Source organism: Leucopleurus acutus, assembly GCF_964270905.1.
Source record: "Leucopleurus acutus genome assembly, chromosome: 7".
In the NCBI taxonomy this organism is placed as follows: Eukaryota; Metazoa; Chordata; class Mammalia; order Artiodactyla; family Delphinidae; genus Leucopleurus; species Leucopleurus acutus.
In genome coordinates, this window is record NC_139150.1 from 9269311 (window position 1) to 9288533 (window position 19223).

The window sequence follows — 19223 nt, forward strand, 5'->3', positions numbered from 1 at the left end:
CCACAAACATATTTAATGGTAAGACACTAAGGGTATTCTCATTTAAGTCAAAAACAAAACAAGAATGCCCATTAAAATTGGTACAAACTAAAGCCAATGCAATAACATAAGAAAAATAAATAAGAAATACAAATAATGGAAAGGAAGAGACAAAACTGTCATTTGTTCATGATGTAAATGCATGCCTAAAAATAAAAATTTAAGGGAATCAACTAAAAAGCTTAGAGACTTTGGTAAAGTGGCTAGTTATAAGATAAAAATGAAAATCAATGGCTTTCCTAAATGTTAAGGGAAAAGACTTCTTTTCCATATGGAGGGACTTCCATTAGAAAAAGACTCGTGACCTTTCTCTACCCTAGAGGACAATGAATGGTTTATCTCACTAGTGAGCCTGGGAGAAGGAACTAGACAAGAACAGATGCTCTGAGTTCTCTTTTTTGGCTTTCGCTTACTGCAGAGAGCAAATATTTTCATGTGCTCTCCACCAGGTGGTAAGTGGACCTGTTTCCGGGGTAAAGATACTATTGTCCAGCACTACCTGCTTTTATGGAGGTAAATCTATCCAGTTCTGGGAGAAATACAGCAAGCCTACTTGCTTACAGATTAAAAGCTACATTTTTCCAGTCAACTTTATCAGTAATGTAGTATTTTTATCTCCTATGTCTCTTTTCTGTACCCATGCCTCAGTTTCTTCCAAATTCAGAAGAGGAAGGGAAGTATTACTTAGAAGATTCCCTAATTACAACACTAAATATCTGTGATTTCCATTTAGAAAGTATGACTTTTTAAAAAGATTATATTCCATTAGCAATGAATACTATAAAATACCTAGGCATAAACTTAACAAGAAATGTCAAGGCCCATAGGAAAAAAACTATAAAACCTTACTGAAGGACATAAAAAATAAGTCCTTAGTAAAGGAAAAACATAACAAATCCCTGGGCAGGAAGTCTCAATATTGCAAAGATGTCATATCTCCCCAACTCAACTTATAAATTTAGTGGAATCCAAATCAAAGAGCCAACATAATTTGGTGGTGGGGTGCAATGGAACATGACAAAATTATTTTGAAACTTATCCCAATAAATAAATACGGGAAAATATCCAAGAAATTTTTTAAACTGAATAATAATATTAAATTATTATTATTATAAGAACATTATTAACAATAATGAATATACAATATAAAGTAACTTTTATATTATAGTGTAGTATCTATTAGAGCAGTAATAATATTGTTCTAACATATTAATATATAATGTAAAACTTCAGTAAATAAAATTGTGGGCCACTAGTATAAGTTCCCTGTTTATAAATGCTTTGCTTCTATCCACTGACCTATTTGAATATTTCTAATATCCCACTCCAAACCATATCATCTTGCTTAGACCACTTCAATAAATTCCTTACTGATCTGGCTTTGCCTCCATCCAAACAATGGAAGACAGCAACAAGAATGGTCACTAAATAATAATAATAATAAAATGTAGCAAGTCACTCCCTTGCTTAAAGCTCTCCAGTGACTGTCCATAGGATAAATAAAATTCAAATGCTCCAACGTGACCTACAAGATCTTGTCTTGTCTAGACCTTGCCTGCCCCTCCATCCACTTCTCAGCTGTTTCAGCCACACACTTGTTTCCTTTTAGATCCTTCAACATCAAAGCTCTTTCTTCCTTGGGGGATTTCACCCAGAGCACTCCTCTTCTCCATCTTTACAGGACCTGGGCTCTTCTCATCCTTAAACTCTGACCTTAAGTGTCACCTCCTTGGAGGCCTTCACTGGTCATCTATTTAAGTATGTCCCCAGTGTTTACATTCCGTATCAGTTCATTTCCTGCTCATCACTCATCACAGTTTGTAACTATGTACTATTTGTTTACCTGTTCAACTGTCAGTCTCCCCACGAGACTAAAAGCTCCACCAAAGTATCTGTTCATCAAGCATAACTGTGCCACACATACTAGGCCCTCAAGAAACATTTGTTTAATACATTGATGTGTCAACATTTAATATGTGCATATCCTTCGTCCATGTCTAATAATTATCAGGTAAGTGCACACAGATGTATGTTCAAGGATAATTATTTCAGCATTGCTTATAATGAGAAAATACTGAATACATCCTAAATGTCTAGCAATACAAGATTAACTTGTTAAAAAAAAAAAAGTTGTACTGACACAGAAATACACCATGGTATTTTGTTAAGTAAAAAAAGCAGTTTATAGAACAGAATGCCTTTATTCTATGAGCCCATTAATTTTATATGTATTTGTGATTATTTGTATGTATTAACATATGCATACAATACTTGGAAAAATGTATACCAAACATTAACAGTGGCTATATTTGGGGAAAGGGTAGAGACTTTTAGTGTATCTACAGACCTCATTGTCTTATGACGGGGTTACACCCTGATAATTCCGTCATAAGTTGAAAATATCATTAAGTCAAAAATGCATTTAATACACCACCGAACATCAAAGCTTAGCCCAGCCTACCTTAAAGTGCTCAGAACACTTCCATTAGCCTACAATTGGGCAAAATCATCTAGCACAAAGCCCATTTTATAATAAAGCATTGAATAGCTCATGTAATTTATTGCATGCTGTACTGAAAGTAAAAAACAGAATGGTTGTCTGGTTACAGTACGGTTGTAAGTATATTGGTAGTTTACCCTTGTAATCCTGTGGCTGACTGGGAGTGGCAGCTCACTGCAACTGCCCAGCATCACAAGGGAGTATCCTACCGCACATCACTAGCCCCAGAAAAGAGCAAAATTCAAAATTCGAAGTAAGGTTTCTACTGAATGCGCATCGCTTTTGCATCATTGTAAAGTCAAAAATCGTTAAGTGGAACCATCGTAAGTCAGGGACCGTCTGTATATCTATATTATAGCATATTTAGGAATATGGATGCAAATAACAGAACACCCAACCAACAGTAGCTTGAACAATAGGCATGTATTTGGCCAGGAGTTATCTACTTCCAGTCTTCTTGTTACAGGAAAATGAAGACATTAAGAATACATGTCCTTGCATCCTTTGTTGACCTCCTCAGGTGGTTGTCTCTTACACTCATGTTTGTTGCCTCACGGGCACAGGATGGCTCCTCCTGCTTCAGGTGTCATGGCCTCTTCTTTCATGGCAGGATGGGGGATGGGGTGGGGAGCAAAATCTTTCCCAGAAACTGATCCCATGGCCAGAAATGGGTCACCTGGCCACTCCTAACTGTAAAGGAGGCTAGGAAATTGGCTTTGTCAGTCATGGCCTGAGGCTGCCCATATCGCCAGGGCAATAAAAATCACTGTTCCCTTGGAAAACAGTATGGAGGTTCCTCAGAAAATGGAAAATAGAATTACAAGCAATCCTACTTCTGGATATATATCCAAAAGATATGAAAACAGGGTCTCAAAGAGGTATCTGAACTCTTATGTTCATTGCAGCATTGTTCACCAGAGCCAAGACATGGGAAAAACCTAAGTGTCTGTGATGGACGAATGGATAAAGGAAGTGTGAGACAGATATAGTTATAGATATGCAAAATGGAACATTATTCAGCCATAAAAAAAAGGAAATGCTACCACTTGTGACAACATGGATGAACCTTGAGGATATCACACTCAGTGAAGTAAGTCAGAGAGAGAAAGACAAATACTGTCTGAGCTCACCTATAGGCGGAATCTAAAAAGACTGAACTCAGGGGACTTCCCTCGTGGTCCAGCAGTAAGGACTCCACGTTCCCAATGCAGGGGGCCCAGGTTCGATCTCCAGTCACGGAACTAGATCCCGCATGCTGCAACTAAGACCCAGCGCAGCCAAATACATAAATATATATTAAAAAATTTAAAAAAGACCGAACTCATAGACACAGAGAGTGAATTGGTGGTTGCCAGGGGCAGGGTGGGAGGATGGGTGAAGGGGGTCAAAGGGTTCAAACTTCCAGTTATAAGACCAATAAGTTCTAGGGATCTAATATACAGCATGGTGACTACAGTTAACCATACTGTATTATACACTAAGAGAGCAGACCTTACAAGTTCTCATCACAAACACACAAAATAACTGTGTAAGGTGATGGACGTGCTACTATGGTAATCGTGGTAATCACTGCACAATATATACATCTATTAGATCATCATGTTTTACACCTTAAACACACACAGTGTTATATGTCAATTATATCTCAATAAAGCTGTGAAAAAAATAAAATAAAAATAATCACTGTTTCCTTATTAGGGAGGAAGGCCATTAAGATTTTTTTAAATTTTAATAATGAACGTATATAACCTTTATAGTCAGGGGAAAAAAAAGGTCAGTGTATTTCATACACGATGAGATCCCAAAGGGTGGTCAATACCACAAAGAGGACTTGTTCTGAGAGAGGTGGGCAGAGTACGGGGAACAGCATGGGGCTCTCTGCTCGCCAGTCCAAGCCCACGCAGGTCAGGAAGCAAGTCCAGCAGCATCCTGAACCTGAGATCGCCACTGATCACTTCTATCCTTTTTGGTTCTCCTTCAGGGCTCTCTCAATAAATACATCATTGCCCCTAAGGCTGTTCTCTGGTATTGATCTGTAGGAACTAGATAGAACAGACTGACTCTGCCTTGAGAGAGGGAGGGTAAACTCTCATCAGTTACCAGTCTTGCTGTCTAAACAGAACTTTACCCTGATCTGCACAGCTTTTAATCTGATCTGTGCTCTCAGATTGAACCCAGATGCTTGTGGGAGCAGAAGGCAGGCAGGTGGGACGAACACATTTGTGGGACAGGTGTATAAATGTGGCTGGCGCTCTTTCACAAGAGTTTGACTGGAAGGATGTGAAAAATAAACAGGGCATAACCACAAATGGTGGTGTTGAAACTAAGAAACCATAACCACGTGCAGAACTGCTTTTATTACACAGAGGCACCACGTCATGACAGATCCAAAGTGTGATTTTTTCAATACCCTCCCTAATCAAGAGGAGCTTGACCCGGGGAGCCGGCACTTAGAAGGCAATCGAGAAAAGCCGCTTCCTTTTCTTTTGATTGTAACCTTCATGAGGGCAGGCACCAGAGGAGTCTTGTCTCTCTTTTCACCACTCCAGGGCACAGTAGATACTCAACAAATATTTTTTGAATGAATAATGGCAGCTCTCAGTAGCAGTTAGAAATCATGCTGATTTCCACTCACAGGGCATTTCCTCTGTGCCAGACACTGGGCTAGATCCTTCTGCAGAAATTATTTCACTCAATACTGACATTGACCCTGTGAAGCAGAAACGGGGACTCCCATGTTACAGCTATGGAATTGGGGCTTCCTAAGTCACACTGCAATAAGTGGGGGTCGGAGGCATCAAACTCCAAATCAAATGCTTATAACTTCACTGTACAAAACTCTGGAACAGGATTCCCAGAGTCCTGGAGAACATTCTGATGGACGGAGCCCTGCTACTCTATGGGTAACAGTTGTACCTTCAACCCCTCACTGGGAGTCCTGGCCAGCCTTTTGGATTTAGAGAGATGAACAGAGTCAGTTTTGCTCCCAAGATGCTCACAGTCTGGAGGGGATTCAGTTACTGTTGGTCAACAGCCATTTGATCATCAGTAACAGAAATGCACTCAAGTTAGCTTGGGCAAAAAAAGAGAAGTCATGGAACAAATGGGGATTTTCATGGGAGCCATCACAAGGCAGGAAAATTCCAGGGCTTTTCCAGAGTCACGTGTGTCCTCCTATTACTCCTTCTCCCTTGGTTGTGCCGGGTCTTAGCTGCGGCAGGTGGGCTCCTTGGTTGCAGCTTGAAGGCTCCTTAGCTGTGGCTCGTTGGCTCCTTTAGTTGGGGCACGTGTGCTCCTTAGCTGTGACCGGTGGGCTCCTTAGTTGCGGCTCAAGGGCTCCTTAGTTGTGGCATGCGAACTCTTAGTTGCAGCATGCATGTGGGATCTAGTTCCCTGACCAAGGATCGAACACGCGTCCCCTGCATTGGGAGGCAGATTCTTAACCACTGTGCCACCAGGGAAGTCCCTGCTGCTGTTCTTCATCCTTTCTAACAGGCTACCTTTCTCTTCTCCCTGTTCACAATCTGCTGGGGCTGCTGTGATAGTACCGTTAGCCTGTCTATATCACACCAGTTCCAGAGAACTGCAGACACAGACAGGCATCTCTAAGCCCCAATTCCGGTCTTAGTGGGGGGAATCCGAAAGGTCTAGTAATGGTCAGGTGTACCCTGGACCCAATAACCTGGGGGTCAGGCACCGTTGCTCACAAATATTTTCTCCCAATCTACAGCTTCTCTTCTTATTCCCTTGATGCTATGGATTTTTAATAGTGAAATTTGAAAACTCAAAGCCAAGAAGTTAATCCTTTGTTTTTGCTGTTTGTTGATTTTACTTTGTGCTATTACTTCCCTGAGGTGCTAAGCCTCAGAGAAGAGGCTTTCGAGAGGGAAGAGCCTCATGTTGAGATGCTAGAAGGAACTGCCAAGGAGAAAATGCACTGGGTAATATTTCAAAGTATTTACCAATGACACAGGTATTACAATATGGTGTGAAGTAATTTGCCCCAGGGTTTCAATACGTATAGTCAGAGTGCTGTTGTAATAGTGAGAATAGAAATATTCATTCTTCCAGAAAGAAGCTACAGAGAAAAAGGCCGGATACCCTGGTCTTTGAAGAATAAGGAGCAGTCAGCGACAGGTGAAGGAGGGAAGCTGTGGACACACGCAGAGTGCAGAGGAAGGGTGAGGGGCTGCTGGAGCTGCTGTGAAGGGCACACGGCTGGAGGGGAGACAGTGAGGTTAAGTGATGGCCAAGGCCAGCTAGAAGGCTCTGATGTCCCTGGCTGAAGGCCTTTGGGAGCCACATTCCACATAATCTCATCCCCCAAATGACCTTAAATACCAGCCTTATGCTGATGACTCTGAAATTTATGTTCCTAGCCTCGTCCTCTTCCTTGAACTCCAAACACATATATCCAACAGCCTACCCGACTTGCCCATTTGAATGTCTAGCCAGCACCTCAAATGCATCACACGTAGAACTCAGTTCCTGGTGGTCCCTTCCAAACCCGCCCCTCCCTCAGTCTTCCCCAGCTCAACTGCTGGAAACTCCATCTTTCCAGGTGCTCAGACAGAAACCCGGGAGCATCTTTGCCCCCTCTTTCTCTCTTCTACTTCACATCTATTGTGTGAGCCTCAAGGCTAGGGGAACTAAAGGAGGTGCCTCTCCTGAATGCCAAGTTTATTTTTATAAGTGTGGGTTGGAGGCATAAAACTCCAAATCAAATGCTTTTTCGCTGAACAAAACTCTGGAACAGGATTCCCTGAGTCCTGGAGAACATTCTGACGGACAGAGGCCTGCTACTCTATGGATAACGGTTGCTCCTTCAATCCCTCACTGGGAGTCCTGGAACAAATGGGGATTCTCATGGGAACCATCACAAGGCAGGAAAATTCCAGGGGTTTCCAGAGTCACGTGTGTCTTCCTATTACTCCTTCTCCCTGTGTCTGCCTCTGTGGTTTTTTTTTTTTTCGTGGAAGAAGACAGAGCATGTTCCATCTGAAGGGTGCATACAAGTTGGCCAGGCAGAAAATGGTGGGGTCGCAGCCCAGGAAGGTCAACCAGGCACAAAGGACAGAGGGCACAGGAATAGGAGAAGGAGGGAGGTCGGTCAGACTACAAGCAGCCAGAGGAGGGAAGCCTGGAGAAGCACGTAGAGTCCTGCCAGCTCCTGCAGGGCCTGACAAGGCTTCTCTGGGTCCCCCAGCTCACCCTGCAGGCTTTCTGTGGCCTGTCGCCAATCACCAAGGCATGTGCTTGCCTGTTCTGTATTCACCCAGACTCCCGCCCTTCGCCTACGTGGCCGCCCTCGGCTCTTGGCAACCTGGTTCCCAAACCTCTGTGTTTGGCTCTGGACCTTGGCCTCTGTTGTTCACCCAGCCTCCAAATACCAGTTCATGGGCCAGTGCCTGTCAATGGGACAGGAACTGAGAAAAGTAAGGACAATGTGGCATTATATAAGAAGAATTTCATCTCCTCTTGTTTGTCACCATATCACAGGAACATGGCTGGACATAATGAATGTGAGTACAATGTCTGGAAGGCTCTGGCTTAAAAGTTAAGCTACGCAGTGAGCACAAAATGCACATTGGGAGCCCTAAGGGGAAAGATGCCTCTAACAGGCAAACAGTGATTACAATTAGAGGCCTGCCACGTGACCCATCAAGGGGCACACGATGTGAGGATTAAGGTATCACAGTAAAAGAAGACCTACAGTGACTTCAATTGTGACTCCCAAACTGAAAAGTTTTGAGGATGATCCTTTGAATGAAAAGTGGTAAATTGCCTCAAGCAGCTCCTCACACAGGCAACTCCGAATAGCTCACTTATTTAATGATGATAAAATATTCTCATGGGCAATTCAGGAAGCACTGATGTACAGCGTCTGTGCGTATTCGGCTAGTGTGTCTATGCCTGTGCGTGATGCGTGTGCACGTATGATCTGTGTAAAGTTGTCAACTGTCTTTTCTAGGAATGTTCTATACTGTGCTATTATTTCCTTCCAACTTATAAATACTAAGATGCCCTTTTGAAAGTGAAATGATGGTGACAGTATGTACTTATGAGGCAAAATAACTCTTCGTTGGTTTCCAAATTAGTTTTGGAATTCACCAGTCCAGGATCCCGAAGTCTGGGAATCAGGGCCTCCCTAATTAAACACTTGGAGTTTGTTTTGGTTTTTTATTGGAGTACAGTTGATTTACAATGTTGTGTTAGTTTCAGGTGTACAGCAAAGTGATTCAGTTTTTATATATATATATATTTTTTTCAGATTCTTTTCCATTATAGGTTACTACGAGATATTGAATATAGTTCCCTGTGCTATACAGTAGGTCCTTGTTTTTACCTATTTTTTATACAGTACTGTGTATCTGTTAACCCTAAACTTCTAATGTATCCCTCCCCCCTGACCTTTCCCCTCTGGTAACCGTAAGTTTGTTTTCTATGTCTGTGAGTTTGTTTCTGTTATGTAAATAAGTGCATTTGTATTATTTTTTTAGGTTCCATGTATAAGTGATAACATATATTTGTCTTTCTCTTTTCTGACTTGCTTCACTTAGTATGATAATCTCTAGGTCCATCCATGTTGCTGCAAATGGCATTATTTCATTCTTTATGGCTGAGTAATATTCCATTGTATACACATACCACATCTTCTTTATCCATTCATCTGTCATTGGACACTTAGGTTGTTTCTACATCTTGGCTAGTGTAACAGTGCTGCTGTGAACACTAGGGTGCATGTATAATATCCTTTCGAATTATAGTTTCCTCCAGATATAGGCACAGGACTGGGATTACTGGATCATATGGTAGCTCTATTTTTAGTTTTTTAAGGAACCTCCATACTGTTCTCCATAGCGGCTGCACCAATTTACATTCCTACGAGCAGTGTAGGAGGGTTCCTTTTTCTCCACACCCTCTCCAGCATTTGTTATTTGTAGGCATTCTGATGATGTCCATTCTGACTGGTGTGAGATAAACATTTGGTTTTGAAGTCTTGACTCCAGCTTTGACCTGAGCATCCCTTCAGGACACAACTTTCAGTGGATTTTGTTCCAGGAGGTAAAATTTGCCCAGCATTTAAGGCCACAAGTGACAAATTTAAAGGGAAAGAAGTTAGGCTACAATTTCAGAACCTAACCATAGCTCAGCTTCCCACTACTCATGATTCACTTTTTTTTTTTTTTTTTACAGTAACCAGAGTGCCAATTTGCAATATAAATCAGATTCTATTACTACCTGTGGTAGAGCCTGTTGGGAGCTCTCATATATCTGTGTACTCTTTCACATTTCCCAGCCTCCCTGGTGGTTAGCTTGGCCATGCAACTAGTTCTGGCCAATGGGAGGATGTGAGCAAAGTGATTTGTACTATTTCCAGGTTAAGGTAGATAAGTAGCTGGTGAGCCTTCCCCACCCTCTCTTCTCCTTCTACCTGTCCCTAGGTAGATGACATCACAATGACCTTGAAGGTACAAGATGATGGAGCCACAAGATGGAGGCAGCCTGAGCTTCTGAGTTGCCAAATAGAGGAAATCCTGCAGACACACTGCAGGCTGTGATGTAAGAGGAAAATAAACTTCCATTGTTGGGGAAGCCACTGAGATTTGGGGGCTTATTTGTTACTGCAGCATAGCCTGTCCTACTCTTATTGACACACCGCCTTGCTAAAATACCTACCAGTACCTTCTTGGAAAAAATCTGCAATCTTCGCCTTGGCCTACAAAGCACTACACGCTGTGCCCCGTACCCCACTTGACATTCCTCTCCTGCTCCTATGTTCACTATGCTCTAACCATGCCAGCCTTCGAGTAATGCCCAAACACCCCAAGCTCACTCCCACCGTAGGGCAGTTCCACTGGCAATTCTTTCTGCCTGGAATATTCTGCTGCCAGCTCTTACTCCCTGCTGTCCATCATCTCAGGGAGGGGCTCCCTGGGGAGGGGGGGCCAGTGGGAACTTTGGGCCCTGTGAACACAATGGGCTGGAACTGAGCCATGTCCATAAAGCCAGGAGCCACAAGCAAGTATTTGCTAAGAGAAAGAGGCACCAGGACAACTCTGCCCAGGGCTCTCTGCCACCATATTCCTGATGAGCAGCCAGAGGCCCCGAGGCCTTTAGCGGAGCTGGATCACCCAACTGACATGACTAAGTCAGGCCTGGAGCAGGGGTTCAACCTGGTCACCAGATTCCCCTCCTGCGTACCGTCCCATCAGGCACTGTCAATTTATTTACACATTCAACTTAAATAAACCATCTCTAGACACCTCTCAAGTTGTCCTTTCTAGTTAGTATCTACTCTAAAAGTCTGTTAGAACTGACAAAAGATAAAGAAGAAAAAAGAAACCTTGGGAAGTAAACAAAGCACTTATAAATCCAGGAAAGATCAAAGATGAAATTGCAACGGCCGTTAGAATACCTTGAGTTGGACAACACTCCTTATCAAAACTCGTAGATTAGAGCCAAAGCCAAGGTTAGAAGGGAAATTTTACCCTCAAAGAAATCTGTGGTGGAAGAATCAGGCAACAAATAAAGCTACATAACATTACTAGGTAAGACAACAGTATAAACAAGGGAATTGGAAAGGAAAAAAGGAGCTAGTTGCAAAGGCATTTCCAGATTATGATGTGGGTCCAAGAAGATGTCACCATGGAAATAAGAAAGTGCCACACTGGGGCTTCCCTGGTGGCGCAGCGGGTGAGACGCCGCACTCCCAGTGCAGGGGGCCCAGGTTCGAGCCCTGTCGGGGAACTAGATCCCACATGCATGCCGCATGCTGCAACTAAGACCTGGCACAGCCTAAATAAATAAATAAATAAATATTAAAAAAAATAATAAACAAGGACAGAAACTCTACCTATTAAAACTTACAGGTGCACCCCTATGTTCATAGCAGCACTATTTACAATAGCCAAGACACGGAAACAAACTAAATGTCCATCAACAGATGAATGGATAAAGAAGATGTGGTACATGTATATATACACACAGACACACACAGTGGAATATTACTCAGCCATTAAAAAGAATGAAATAATGCCATCTGCAGCAACATGGATGTACTTAGAGATTATCATACTAAGCAAAGAAGTCAAAAAGAGAAAGACAGATACCATATGATATCACTTATATGTGGAATCTAAAATATGACACAAATGAACATAGCTATGAAACAGAAACAGAGTCATAGATATAGAGAACAGACTGTGGTTGCCCGGGGGTAGGGGGGAGGATGGATTGGGAGTTTGGGATTAGCAGATACAAACTAGTATAAATAGGATGGATAAACAACAAGGTCCTACTGTATAGCACAGGGAACTATATTTAATATCCTGTAATAAACCATGATAGAAAAGAATATGAAAAAGAACACACATATCTATAACTGAGTCACTTTGCTGTATAGAAGAAATTAACACGACACTGTAAATCAAACTATACTTCAATAAAACTTTTTAAAAAACTTATAGGGGAAAATTTCCACCCACTGGTCTATGAAAGAGACAAAAAGCCTTACCATCCACCTGTGTCAGGATTGGAAAAGGAAATGGGATTCCAGGGCCACAACATGCTCCCATACAAAGCCCGGAGCTGTGGAGACTCATCCTGGAAAATTAATAAGCAACCTCATCTAGGACCAGAGGAAAAAACCTTGCGATCCCCAGTGGAGGCAAGCTTCAACCTGCTCTGTAGCTACAACCCGAGGCACACGAGACCCCCAAGGGAAACAAGCATAGTGTGTGAGATCACAGACAACAATTATAGAGCATACAAGGAAACAAGCCACCAAGAGGAAGACCCAGTGGGTCTATCCAGGGGGGACGTTTGTACCTTAAGACCTGGAGATGAGAAAGCAACCTGAGGGCCCTGTGCATTAAGCCTGCTCAGTGAAATAAAGCGAGGCATGAAAGCATAAGGCCAGAACAGGAGGGTAAGGAAAACGGAGAGGCTAGTTTGTGGTGGAGCTGGTATTCAAGCCCAGATCCACAGCTGAGTGGAACCAAGGCCGGCACTTAGTGTCTGTGTGTTGGGGAAGGGTGGGGAACAAAAGAATCTCTGTCCTGACCGTCTCTTTCCTGTTTGTTTCCTAAGAAAAAGTCTGCTCCCTCAGTTAGAAGACACCTGTGTCCACTATCCCTTGACCGCTACTGATTTTTCAAAAGGAACAGATCGAAGTGCTTAACCTCATTTATTACAGGAACGATGGGTGTGGTGGAGAAAATAAGGGTTGGCTACTGCCCTTCAGGGTATTAACTAGTGCCTGGACATAGATTCCTTATCAATTCTTTCTTCCCTTCCTCCCTTCCTTCTTCCTTCCTCCCTCCCTCCTTTCTTTCCTTCTCTCTCTCAAGCATGTATTCATTCATTCATTCATTGTTTCTTAACCAAACACCATCCAGGAATCCTGAGAGCTATCAGACAGTCCTCAGTTCAAACCCTGGCTGCTAAAGCCTTGACCAAGGCGGTGCATCTCACTGGGTCTCAGTTTCCTCAACTCTTAGATGGAGATAATAAATACCCCCTTGCAGGCCAGCAGGGAGGAGGAGAGAACACAGCACTGCCTGATTAGGGGCTCTGGACGTGAGGGTACCACCCGCCCCCACTGCCCCACTGCCCCACTGCTCCAGGGCTCAGGGTGCAGACCTGTTCCACCTGAAAAGAAGGGGGTGGAGAGTGAGACCAAGTTCACCGTTGCCCGCGGGCCCCACGCCCCCTCCCCTCCCCCTGCTGTGTGCAGGCTGGCGCTGAGACAAAGCAGCCTCCACCATGACTCCGCCTCCCAGACACACCGCTTCCTCCTTTGCCCGCCCCCGCCGGATGAGTCCGCTCAGTCCCATTGTTTCCTTCTGTATCTGGTTTCGTGACAGTTTTAAAGACACCAGCATGCCAAAGAATTCACACCGGAGCCAGCCCGGCCTCAACTGCCGTCCTCTCACCGTCATCGCCAACATATGTTTAACCCGCTGTTCTCCCGCTGTTGTAAACACGCTGTCTTCTTTCAAATCTCAATATGCTCCTTCCCCTCTCCTTTCAAATCCTGCCTGCCAGCCACACGCCTGGTCAGATTTCAGAATCACAGACACACACAGGATAGGACTCACATGCACAGAGACCCAGAGGTGAGCAGATCCCATTCCCCAGGCCCCCAGATTTACAACATCCTGGATTACAGACCGACTGAGGGACACACGACACAGGCAGGTTAACACAGAACACTGTCAGAGTCCACCAATTCGGGCACACCGAGAGACCCAGGAGCCTGGCCTCACAGACTCACAGTCTCTTAAGGTCAGACACTCAGACGGACACAGACACTGACAGAGAACCACAGGTGTGCAGTCATGCGACCAGAGGGACCCACAGAACAGCCATGCATTCACAGACATTATTCCCTGCTAATTGTGTTCCCCCGCAAATTCACATGTTGAAGTCCTAATTCCCAGTACCTCTGAACAGGACTGTATTTGGAGACTGGGCTTGAAGGGGATAATTAAGGTCAAATGAAGTCACTGGGTGAGCCCTAATCCAATATTGACTGGTGTCCTTATAAGAAGAGAAGATTTGAACACAGATGCACACAGAGGGAAGACCGCGTGAAGACACAGGGAGAAGACAGCCGTCTGCAAGCCAAGGGGAGAGGGCTCAGAAGGAACGGATCCTGCCAACACCTTGATCTCAGACATTCAGCCTCCAGACTATGAGAAAATAAATTTCTGCCATTTAAGCTACCCAGCCTGTAGTATTTCATTATGGCAGCCTTAGAAACAGACATGGAGACCACGTGACCGCCAGCATCCCCCAAACATCACCCCAGGCCCACTGCTGCCTTCACAGCCTTGCACAGAATCCCCAGTGAGCACATCACACACGCATAGACCAGAAGCCCACTTCCTGCGGGTGAGCCCCCTTCCTCCCAGCCCCTTCCTAAACACAGGGACTGAGTTTGGTCCCATCTTTCAGCATCACCAAGACGCAAGAGGAGAGGGCACCCAGGGACTTCCCTCATGGGCCATGTGGATGATAGCTCACACATACTGAGTCCCAACTGTAGGTTCCAAGGGCTGTCCCAAACACTTTGCAGGTATTAACTGGCCTGACCGTCTCAACAATTCTTGGAGGTGAGCAGTGTTATCAAAATCCCCGCTCAAGAGATAGCAAAACTGGGGCTCAGAGACATCAGGTAACTTGCCTGAGATCACACAGCCAGCAAAAGCAGCAGAGCTAGGGCTTGAATCGGAGCAGACTGGCTCAAGCCTAGCTCTGAACCATGCGGCAATCTGCCACCACAATCAGAGACAGGCCCAAATTACAGAAGAACTCGACTGCCTGCTCAAGAAGCACGTGAGCCCAAATGCTCTCCCCAGAGCACAGACTTTCCCTGGGTCTTGAGGCCCTAAGCAAAACCCTGAGCTTAGGTCTGGCAAAATAATTTGTAGGGCCCACTGCAAAATGAAAACACGGGCCCCTTGTTCAAAAAGCAGGGGAAAAGTGCAATAAAAAAAATTAAAATACAAAGCTTTTTCCTTTCTTCAGTGGTATATCTCTTGACTTTTAATATTTTTATTTGCTAGTTAATGCCACACTAGGTGAAGAAATAATATAAAATTATTAGCATGAATTGTATTCTATATTTTGTAATGCCAGTCTTAAGTGCATATATAAGAGCATTTAACTCATATGCAGAATCACCAAAATTACATACATATTTGGTAGCTCACAGAGACCGATATATTTCTTCTTATCAGAATAATAGGAACACTGCACAAAACAAACTCAACTGTTTTTATTTCTTATTTACTTCTTGATGTGCACATTCTCTTAGCATTGTCTACCCTGAGCTTACTGAGGAGTAAGGAAGTATCAAGAAGAAAAGGAACTACGGTTGCTCTATCTTTCCTTTCCTTCGTGTCACCGTTTACAACCTAAGTGCTTGGCTAACACCGGAAAGGAGCAAAGGATGTGATAGGGTTGTGCTTGGTAGCTCATATTTCTTAGAATACAATTGCCTTCTTTCTACGTTCCAAGCAAATTCTTATTTGAAGGGAACGTGTGACCACTTGAGGCTCTGGGCACCTTCTAGTTGCTTGAAGTCTTACTGGGCTCCCACACATGGTGGGTCCATCGGTATTCTGTGCCTGTGAGGCACTGCAAACACTATACATCAACAGGGAGGCAAGGAACAGTGGACGTAAATATCGTGCGTGTCTCCTCTGCTCATGTGTGTGCCTCATCATCCCACTGGACTAAAAATAGGATGGGCATTTGGACATGGGGGTGGGGAGGGATTTCTTCTGCTCTCCAGGGCCAAGACACTGAGGCGAGGGCAGAGGGTGGGTCTGATCTCAGCTGGCCTTGGCCTGCAGTGGCTTGAAGCAGGATTTTGTCTCCCCAGCTAGAGACTGAAGTCAGGCCGAGGCAGTGAGCGCGCCGAATCCTAGCCACTAGACCAGTGGCCAGTGACAAGGCCCTGGCCCGTTGGCTTTGTGGAAATGAATTCCCACAAAGAGACGGAAAGTAATGAAACGAAGTGTTTATTAGGAGGAAAAAGGGTACCTGTGAATAGACTCACACGGGTGGACTCAGAGAGAGAGTCACGCCCTCCTGGCAATTTGAATCACTTACATGGGGCATTTCTTCCAGGTTTCCTCTGGCCAATCATCTTGTTTGCCTGCTTCTGAGTCCATATTTAGTTCATCTCAGGGTCCTCCCATGTGTGCGCTTGCATCTCTTAGCCAAGATGGATTCTAGCAAACAGGCCTGTGGGTAGGTTGACATCACGTACTATGGAGTGACGCCCCTCCCTTCTGACCTCCTAGGAGCCTTTCTGCACATGTGTAGTTGGGAAGGTCTCCTTGACTTCGAGAATGAGGAATATGTGGTCTCTTTATCTTTTATCTGGGCAGGGCTCAGCTCCTCTCTGCTCCTGTCCCCCCACAAGGGACAAACTCTAGCTGCTCAGCCTGGGGCCCATCTATCTCCTGCCTCAGGTCTAGGCTCAGAGGATGGTGAAAGTCGGAAACCCCTCCTAAGCTGACAGTGTGAGGTGCAGGGAGGTGGGGGAGGTGCTGCCAGAAGGTGGGCCAGGGCGTGTCCCAAAACATTTATATAAATAGGAGCCGTTGTGAAGCAGAGACTGCTCTGTGACCACCAAGCCAGTTCCTCTTCCCAAGCACACAGCTAGACAAGAGTTCCCAGCCTCCCTGGCAGTTAGGTGGGACCATATGACTAAGTTCTGGCTAACAGCATGTGAGGTATGGTCACTGCCAAGCTTGGCCTCTACAAGTCTCTCAAGCAATCCTCCATGCTGCCTCTGGTATCCTACTCACCAGCCAACTGCAGAGGAAGACAAGTCACCACAAGATGATACAACTGGAACATGAACGGGGCCTGGGCCTCTGAGTGACTGTGTGGAACAGAGCTTCCCCTCCCCCACCCCGCACGTTGAATTGTGACATGAGTGAGAAGTTAATTTTTGTTGTGTTAAGGCACTGAGATGGTGGTGTTGGTGTTAGTTACAGCAGTGACCTTCTCCCGACTGAGCCACAGTTCCTGCTTCTGCTCCACCCCTTGCGCCTAAAGAATAATTGCCCATCAGTGGTGGTGATGCCAGTGGGGAGGGGGTTCACAAGCCAGACACCCTGCTTTTCTCTTTATAAATAATTCCTTTTCAATCACACAAGCAGTCCATAAATACCTTCTTCTTTTTCTTGTCTGTAAAAAATACAGAAATATTGACAATACAGTACAAGTCCCCTTTGCTTTTTTGTTTGTTTTTCTGTTTTTGTTAATGCTTACTTTGCACATTGTATTTCAGAACTCAAAAATGAGTCTTTTTTTTAAGATTTATTTCTTATTTATTTATTTATTTATTTATTTTATTTTTGTCTGCACTGGGTCTTAGTTGCAGCATTCAGGCTCCAGGGCACATGGGCTCTGTAGTTGTGGCACGCGGGCTCTCTAGTTGAGGCACGGTGAGCTCAGTGGTTGTGGCAGATGAACTCGATAGTTGTGGCACGCAGGCTTAGTTGCCCCGCGGCATGTGGGATCTTAGTTCCCTGACCAGGGACGTTGCAGTAACAACTCCAAAATGCCAGGGTCTTATAATGGCCAAAGTCTATTTCCCACTCACGCTACCTGCATGAGGTACATTGGCTGTGGCTTGGAAGCATATTTTCTTTCTTCCAGGACCCAGGCTTCTGGAGCCTCTTCTATCTGGAACACTGCTGGCTGTGGTTGTCATTTCAGCAAGAAAGTGTGGCAAAGCACAAACGAGCGGGTAGAGTTTCTGCCTAGAGTGACGTGTCACTTTCACTCACATTTCATTAGCTAAAGTAAGCTGCATGGCCAAGACTGACTTCGAGGGGCTGGGACATCGGTAACCAACACAATAATCTACCCTAGCCTGCCCTTCTGGTCATCATATAGTCAATCTCCCCACCCCCACCCTATTTGTAGAACCTTCTCACCTGTAGGGAAGCAAGCCAAAGTTCTATCCAGACACTGGCTCAAGCTCAAAGTCCAAGATTGCTGTGTGATGCCTGGAATTCTCTTCATCAGGGAGAAGACAGAACTGACTTGCTTTGGTTCAGAGATCTATGAACCAAAACGACCAGCTACCTGCCACCCACAGGCCCAATATGTTGTAGTGAAATGAGACGGGGAGTCACAGAGAAACACTTCCACTCTGAAGAGACAAGAAGGGGAGCACATGGCAGTCACAGCTCTGTAGATTCTGAAATCAGTCGGCACACAGTTCCAGTGGTCTATTCCCTGGGCCTCGGGAATGTTCCTTGATTAGGCCCCAATTCCATCTCCTGGGAGGAATGCCCTGGTCCAGTGGCTGTGCCCTGTGGCTCTTGGTTCTTGGGGAATCCTTTCTTTTCCGAAGTTGAACCATACGGAAATCCACTTTAATGGATCAAAATGTCCATAAAACACTGAACTGAATATTGACAATTTCATATGGCTCCACCTTTCCTCTTCCACATACGATGAGAGCATCAGAGAACATGCCCAGTTCGGGGATTGAGCAGATTTCTCCACCTTTTTTCTTTCCACGAAAGACTGGAGCCCAAAAGGTGGTTGCTTTTTTTTAAATATAAATTTATTTATTTATTCATTTTTGGCTGTGTTGGGTCGTCGTTGCTGCGTGCGGGCTCTCTCTGGTTGCGGCGAGCGGGGGCTACTCTTTGTTGCAGTGCACGGGCTTCTCATTGCAGTGGCTTCTCTCATTGTGGAGCATGGGCTCTAGGTGGGTGGGCTTCAGTAGTTACAGCATGCGGTAGTTGTGGCACAGGGCTTAGTTGCTCCACGGCATGTGGGATCTTCCCGGACCAGGGATCGAACCCGTGTCTCCTGCATTAGCAAGCGGATTCTTAACCACTGCGCCACCAGGGGAGTTTCTTTTTCAAGAATCTCTTTTACACCAGGCTGGTGTTCTTAATGAGGAGCTTATCAGTGAAGAGTAACACTATCTACTTCATTATTTCATTGAATCCATACCACAAGTTTCTGAGATAAATGCTTTTATGATCTCTATTTTACAGACACAGAAACTGAACCTCAGAGAGGTTAAGTACTCTGTCCAAGGTCACACAGCTAATATGTCTTTCAGTGAGAAGTCAAATTTAATTGCACTGCTACAATGCCCCTTCAAACAGAAAAGAAAAAAGCAAACAAACAA